This window comes from Nycticebus coucang, chromosome 12, assembly GCF_027406575.1.
Source record: "Nycticebus coucang isolate mNycCou1 chromosome 12, mNycCou1.pri, whole genome shotgun sequence".
Taxonomy (NCBI): domain Eukaryota; kingdom Metazoa; phylum Chordata; class Mammalia; order Primates; family Lorisidae; genus Nycticebus; species Nycticebus coucang.
Window position 1 is genome coordinate 87258532 of NC_069791.1, and position 7636 is coordinate 87266167.

Here is a 7636-nt window from a genome sequence, read left to right on the forward strand (position 1 = left end):
GTCTAGGAATTTATCCATTTCTTCCAGGTTTTCCAATTTATTGGCATATAGTTATCCATATAGTCAAGGACCCTCAGCGGTAGAGGTTTATTGAAATATAAACATTCGAAAACACGTGAGATAGAAAATAACCGCAACATAAACAGGCACTTGCTACAAGAGGATATCTGAGGTATTTGTTCTCTGCTACCCATGTGTTATCACATTTTTCCTGGTTACAATCCATATAAGATGGGAAAGGGGAGGGGACAGAGCTGCCCTGGCTGACTGCTGACCAAATGGCCTTTAGGACTGCATTTGTAGGGGAAGCTCTGTTGGGCCAGGGCCCCATTACTGGGGGGACCTGCTGGCACCCCCAATCTCGAGCTTTCTGGTTGAGACCCTGCTGTTGACCTTCAGGGCAGTAAGGGTTTGCTCAGAGGGTGAGTTTGGGTGAGCAGCCTGGGGAAAGGAACACAGTGTGCTATACCTGTGTTCTCTGGGTGGGAAGAGTCCACCCTTTGTGACCAAACTCCTGAGAAAGCCACACTGGCCAGATGTCTGAGACACTTTCAAGTGGGCCCAGCGCCAGCCAACTGGGGTCCTCAGTGGCACCAGATCCAGATGCCTTTCTCTGCTACACCCTGCACTTGCCCGGCAGGCAAGGCTTCTGAGGCCAGAGGAGGGTCGGCCCCCAGTGGACAAGGCTGGATGTGTGTGTGTGTGAGAGTGAGTGTGGAAGGCTGGGGGAGGGAGAGAGAAGATGCAGTTCAGCAGAGCTGCAGCTTACCAAGTTGAGGTGTCTGTTTTGTGCTCAAGCTTTTGCTTTCCCTTTCCTTTCTGAGACAGACCTGAATGCTGGCTCTATCACCATGGACGCCTCATGCTACATGTGGTGTCTCCCACCACCGCAGCCCGACGACATCACAGTGGTGGTGTTCTACTGAACACTTCAAGGCTTACTCGGATGAAGCGAGCCTTGAGCAAGAATCCCAGGAGCAACCTGCTCTACCCCAGGTTCAAGAGGAGAGAGAAGCTCTCCCAGCATCGCCACATTCCCTGGAGCAGTGCAGGTTCTGGCAAAACCTGCAAGGCCCACAGCCTCCTTGGCCTGCCTGCTCAGGTCCTGAGCTGGGAATGCTGGGTGAAGGGGAGATGTCCTGACCCCACCCTGGGGTGGGGTGTGTGGCAGGAAATGGGTCAAGGACCCTCTTCTGAACTGGTGCGGTTTCAGGGCCGACCGGCGTAAGCGGGTCTCTCCATTCACCTCCCCTGCCACTGAGATCCCTGAGTTGGCTCCCCTGCCTGCTTCCCCTGCCTATGCGCCGGGGTTCTAGGGAAGGGCCAGAGTGGGTACCAAATCCCTTGCTTGGCTTTGGGGGTGATCTGTTTTCATTTCTTTGGTGCTATAACAACAACAATAATAAAAATCTTAAAATAAAAAAAGTCAGCAAAACATATATAAAAAAGATTTCAGAGATGCAAACACTCCCTGAAGAATCAAACAGTAACAATTATAAATCTGAGGTATTTTGATGAACCTGACCTGGGCACGTTTGGGGATGATAGGGCTGAGATGGCCCCATGAAAGGGTAGGGAGCAAGGGGCAAGTGGGGAGCATGGGGTCTGGGGCTGGGGGTCAGAAAAGGGGCTGTGTGAAGTGAGTGACAGGGCCTGGGCAGCCTAGAGGCTCTGCCTCCTCCTCAGCAGATGCCCAGTGGGCCCTGAAGATTGCCCTCATGTGCTCAGTTTTGGGTTTTTTTTTTTTTGAGACAGAGTCTCACTATGTCGCCCTCAGTAGAGTGCTGTGGTGTCACAGCTCACAGCAACCTCAAATTCTTGGGCTTAAGTGATTCTCTTCCCTCAGCCTCCCAAGTAGCTGGGATTATAGGCGCCTGCCATAGCGTCTGGCTATTTTTTTTTTTTTTTTGTGGTTGTTTTAGTTGGCTTGGGCTGGGTTCGAACCCAACTACCCTCAGTGTATACGTGCTCATTCTTGGGACCATTAAAGGGGAATAGGGGGTCCTGAGGACTGATTCTAGACCTGAACTGGAGGGACCCACACCCCAGAAACCAAACAGTAGGCAAGGTGAGCTGGAAGGGCTCCATCCCATGCTCAGCAGAGAAGGGCCATGAAGGTCTTTTTTATTTATTTATTTATTTATTTATTATTTTTTTTTTTGTAGAGACAGAGTCTGACTTTTATGGCCCTCGGTAGAGTGCCGTGGCCTCACACAGCTCACAGCAACCTCCAACTCCTGGGCTCAAGCGATTCTCCTGCCTCAGCCTCCCGAGTAGCTGGGACTACAGGTGCCCGCCACAACGCCCAGCTATTTTTTGGTTGCAGTTTGGCCGGGGCCGGGTTTGAACCCGCCACCCTCGGTATATGGGGCCGGCGCCTTACCGACTGAGCCACAGGCGCCGCCCGGCCATGAAGGTCTTAACAGCCCCACATGGGACTTAAAAACTAGGGCACTGAGCAGGGGAAGAGACTAGTGACCTTGGAGTCATGGCAGAAGGCAGGGGAAGGGAAATAAATTAAAGGAGAAGGGAAAGGAGGGCCTCCAGCAGATTGTCCATACACTGTGGCCGGGGAACTCTGGAGGAAAGCTGGACACCCACAGACCCCACCCAGTTCTCCAGGACAATCCCTGATTGGACAACACTGCCCTGTCCTGCCCCGCCCTCTCTGCCTCCAGAGTACAGCAGGACCTGAATGGAGCCTGGACAGACAGACACCTCCAAACTCTCATGTCTGGCCAGATGGTGTTCAACATGGTCTCTGAGATGAGGTAAATTCTGTGCATCAACTTCCTTCACTCTCAGCAGGAGAGTGAGGAGTAGGAAGCTGGGTCCTGCCTGTCAGAAGGACCAGCTGGTGGAGGGCTCTGTGCTGGGGGTGCCCCGGGATGAGGTAGGACTAGGTGAGCAGTGAGAGCTTCTGCTGCTGCTGCTGAGGGTCTGGGGAGCAGACCCTGCCATGAGGTGGACCACAGGTTTTGCGTAGGTGGTGCCATCAATGTCCACAGACATGTTAATGCTCCCAATGCTGCTCGTGGTCAGGTTCAATGCTGCAGCTGAGGCCTCTGCTCTGTCTTCCCTGCCGTTGATCCTGATCTTCATCGGCAGCTGCCGCGCCATGCTGAAGAAGTTGCGCTGGAAAGCCTGCTGGACCAGGCGCTGCTCCTCCTCGGACAGTCTTGATGCTTTCTTCTCAGGAGGCTCCCCTGCCTCCAGCCGCTCCTGCAGCTGCTCCAGCCTGGCAGTCCGAGTACTGGCCTGCTGGCCTGTCAAAGTCACAGGCACAGCCAGGCGATTTGGCCCAGGCACCGTTGCTATGGGGACTCCGTCACCTTTCCTCACAGTGGTTGCTGGGGGTATCCGAGGGCTGCTAGTATTGGTGCCACTGCTGGAGCCAAGCCCAAGGATGGGGAAGCGGATTTTGGGTGGGGAGAGAAGGCGAGGGGCCCCGGCGGTGGCTGCAGTGGCTGCAGCGGGTGAGTAGCCAAACAGGGCAGAGCTGCAGCTGGGCCGCCGGCCCTCCCTCCGGTTACCGTCAATGGCTGCCTGGAGCTCGGCTGGCGAGCTCAGGGCTTTCTTCTCACACTCATAGGCACATAGATATTTCACGTACTGGGTCCTGAGGGTGAAGGCGGTGCTGGTGATGGACGTGGGCAGGCTCAGGCCTTTGGTGATCTCCCTTCAGTTCTTGTTGATGCTCTCCACCAGGCCCCCCTTCTCCGTTACCAGCTTATACAGTACAGGTCCAGGATCCCTCTTCTGCATAAAGGTGAAGAGGTCATCCAGGAATTCTTTCCTTTCAGGATCACCGTCCAATTCATACAGTTTGGCAAAATCTCGAGAGATCTCTCTTCCTCCGCCTCCATCTGCACCATCACTCCAGGCCAAACCACCATTCTGCTTGAGCTGCTCATCCAGATTCCGGCTTGGCTGCCCAGCTGTGGAGACGAAGGTGGGGCCTTGGAGGCATCTTTGGCATGGTCTTCTTTAGCTTGTTGTCCATGCAGCGGAAGCCCTGGCGCTGGCAGTCGATTTGACATGGGTGCTGCTCAGGGTTCTTGGCAAGTTGCTTTCTGCCCATGAAAATATTTTGAAGCAGCCTGTGTTCCTTTCTCAGTCACTTCTGCAATTTCATCATCCCCATCGTCATCTTCCAAACCTCCTTCCTCTTCCTCAGTCTCTGAGTTCACATTGCCTAGTTCAAAAACTTGGCCCACTGCTGTGGCCGGTGGAACTCTGGCTAAGGGGCCCAGGGGCAGGGCCGCTAGAAGGCCTCCCAGGTGCAGGAGAAAGGAGAGTGGGCTGTGTGACCAGCTTCTGGGCATACGAGAATGGGGTTCCTCTCATCTGCTGCCCCTGCTTCTCTCTGGCATCCATCTGCAGAGCAGCCAAGGGCGACTGTTTCCGTGGCTGCTGCTGCTGCAATGGCTCCATTACTGCCTCAGGCTTCACCCACAGATCCTCATGGCTCTGAACCTGAGCACAGCCCACCAGGCACACCGGGTCTAAACCTGTGCAAAGCGCTCTGAGTTCTCGGTCAGTGGAAGAGGAGGCCGCTCCAGCCCCAGTGCAGCAGCTGCGCCTAGGACTCCTCTGCAGCTGGGGGCCACCTAGTTAATCTTTTCAAAAAGCCAATTTTTTTGTTTTCTTGATCTTTGATTTTTTTTGTTTCAATTTAATTCATTTCTGCTCTGACCTTTATTATTTCTTCTACTAATTTGGGGTTTGGTTTGTTCTTATATTTCTAGTTATTTGAGATGCACTGTTAGATTGTTTATTTCAAGCTTTTCTACTTTTTTGATGTAGGCACTTCTATAACCTTTCCCATTTATTACCACTTTTGCTGTATCCTATAGGTTTTAATATGTTGTGCCTTCATTTTCATTTGTTTTGAGAAATTTTTTAATTTCCTTCTTAAGGTCTTCGTTGACCCACTGGTAATTCAGGAGCATGTTGTTTAATTTCCATCTATTTGTGTATTTTCCAATATTCCTCCTGCTATTTATTTCTAGTTTTATTCCATTGTGGTCAGAAAGAATACTTGGGCTTGGCGCCTGTAGCTCAGTAGGGCGCTGGCCACATACACCAGGGCTGGTGGGTTTGAACCTGGCCAGGGCCTGATAAACAACAATGACAACTGCAACAAAAAAATAGCTGGGTGTTGTGGTGGGTGCCTGTAGTCCCAGCTGCTTGGGAGGCTGAGGCAGGAGAATCACTTAAGCCCAAGAGTTTGAGGTTGCTGTGAGCTATGACGCCACAGCACTCTACGGAGGGCCACATAGTGAGAATCTGTCTCAAAAAAAAAGAAAGAAAAGAAAAGAATGAATAATTGGTAATATTTAAATTTTTTTGAAAAATTTAAGACTTGTTTTTTGACCTAACATAGGGTCTATTCTTAGGCATATCCATGATCTGAGAAAAATGTTCATTCTTTTTCTGTTGGATAAAACATTCTATAAATATTTACCAGGTTCATTTGCTCTATAATTCAGTTTAAATCCAATGTATCTTTTTGATTTTCTTTTTTCTTCTTCTTTTTCTTTCTTTCTTTCTTTTTTTTTTTTGAGACAGAGTCTCACTATATCACCCTCGGTTGAGTGCTGTTGAGTCACAGCTCACAGCAACCTTAAGCTCTCGGACTCAAGCGATTCTCTTGCCTTAGCCTCTCAGGAAGCTGGGACTACAAGTGCCTGCCACAACACCCAACTATTTTTGTTGTAGTTGTCATTGTTGTTTAGCAGGCCCAGGCTGGGTTCAAACCCATCAGCCCCAGTGCATGTGGCCAGCGCCCTAACCACTGAGCTATGGGCGCCAAGCCTCTTTGTTGATTTTCTGTCTGGATGATCTGTTTGCTGAAAGTGGAGTGTTGAGATCTCCAACAATTATTACATTGGGGTTACCACTCTTTTCTGCTGGAGGGCGAGGCCTCTGCTCTGTAGTAAGTGAATCATTATGAAAGTTTTGAGATACACAAAAATCAAGAAACATAAAATCCATGTGGATAGAAACAAATGAAGCCCTCCCAGCAACACTGAAGCTGTCATAGGGGTCTATGTACATCCTGCCTGCAGCAGAGAGTAAACACATTAGTAATCCCTGTTGTGGCAAGGGTGTGGAGAAATGACATTCTTACCCCTGCAGTGTGGGTACACTCATAGGCAACAAAATGAAGAACTATCTTTCAGCATCATGGCTATGGTTCCAAGTTTGAGCTGGCTTTTAGATTCAAGAGATACCACAGGCTTTAATCTACTGCATTTTCTCAACCTTGGCACTATTGACATATTTTCAGCTGAATAATCTTTTGTCCTGTGTATTGTAGGATGTTTAACCACATCCTTGGCCTCTACCAAGCAGATGCTGGTAGCATCCCTTCCTCCATCGTGATGACCAAAAATGTCTCCAGACATTGCCGATTGTCCCTTGTGGTCCAAGCAGCCCCCCACTGAGAAGCACTAATATAGAGGGTTACAAAGTAGGAGATTCAGCTTGCACAGATTCTTCACACCATGAGAGGCCAGCACACCCACATATGCATCTTCTCTCATGCTCAGCTGCCCTGACAAGAGCCACGGTGTGCCTACATCACCTTTGTGCAGAGAAGACTCATCCTGGATATATCATCAGTCTTTTATGCCATATTAGTTATGTGGGTAAAGCCCACGTGGAGGTTCAGAGAGCCTCCAACATTAGTGATTCCCACACAGCAGAAGACTCTCACGACATTCCACATGTGTTCTAGCTCTTTGTTTTCCAAGGAATCTACACTGTGAGGATTCAGAGACCTGAAGTCATTCCCAGGCAGGCCTGCACCAGAACTCTGCCCAACAAATTAGGGTTGGCTTATTGAATGCTCCCCTCCCTGGAGACATGCTGTTCATGCCTCCCATTTCCCAACCTCTCAAAAAAGACAACAAAAACCAAAAAACTATGGGCCTCTGTGTCTGCCTGGACTTGTATAACCCCAAAGCAGTCTCCATCTGAACCCTTAATCCAGATGAACTCTGTAGGGCCATCAAAAACTAGACTTTGTGAGGAGTTGCAATGGCTTACTTTGATCCCCCTCTTAAAACACACCCCTCTACATCATGTATACTGTCTAAGTTAAGAACTCTGACTCTGGAATAAGACTTCTGAATTTGAATTCTGCCTCCTCTATTTATAAACTGTAGTGTTTCTTAACCTTCCCAGTCTTGCAAACCTGCTCCCAAGCTACTGCAGTGCAGTGGAAGGACATTTTTAGCTCACACTACTATGTCATATATTGGCCAGTATATTCATATGGGTTTGTCAACCCGTTCATGAACTTGGCTTGGGGTTTCTCCTTCTATATATATAGTAGTCCTTCATCAAGACATAGGTATGAGCTGAGAAAAAGTGTTAGAGCAATGGGGTAGGCAATATGGAAGTATGGGTCATGTGCTTGAATGCTTAATTGAACCTGCAGGACCTGCACAAACTGATTCTGAAGGTGCCATTTCTGCTGTATGGGTTTCTGCTGTACTTTCCCAACTTAATGGCTTAGTGGCCCTGACAAGCTCAGGGCATGTCCCATGGCTAAGTACTCAGTCTCTCCTAGGCTCAGTAGCATGACAAATGTTGAAGATTTCTCTGCTACAGTTGGCCTTTCTCCAGA

At 49.6% G+C, this 7636-nt stretch overlaps 1 pseudogene; it reads right to left on the minus strand.

Moving 5' to 3' along the window:
• Positions 1-2841: 2841 nt before the first annotated feature.
• On the minus strand, positions 2842-4449 carry LOC128562020 (AT-rich interactive domain-containing protein 3B-like; annotated as a pseudogene).
• Between the last annotated feature and the right edge of the window lie 3187 nt (positions 4450-7636).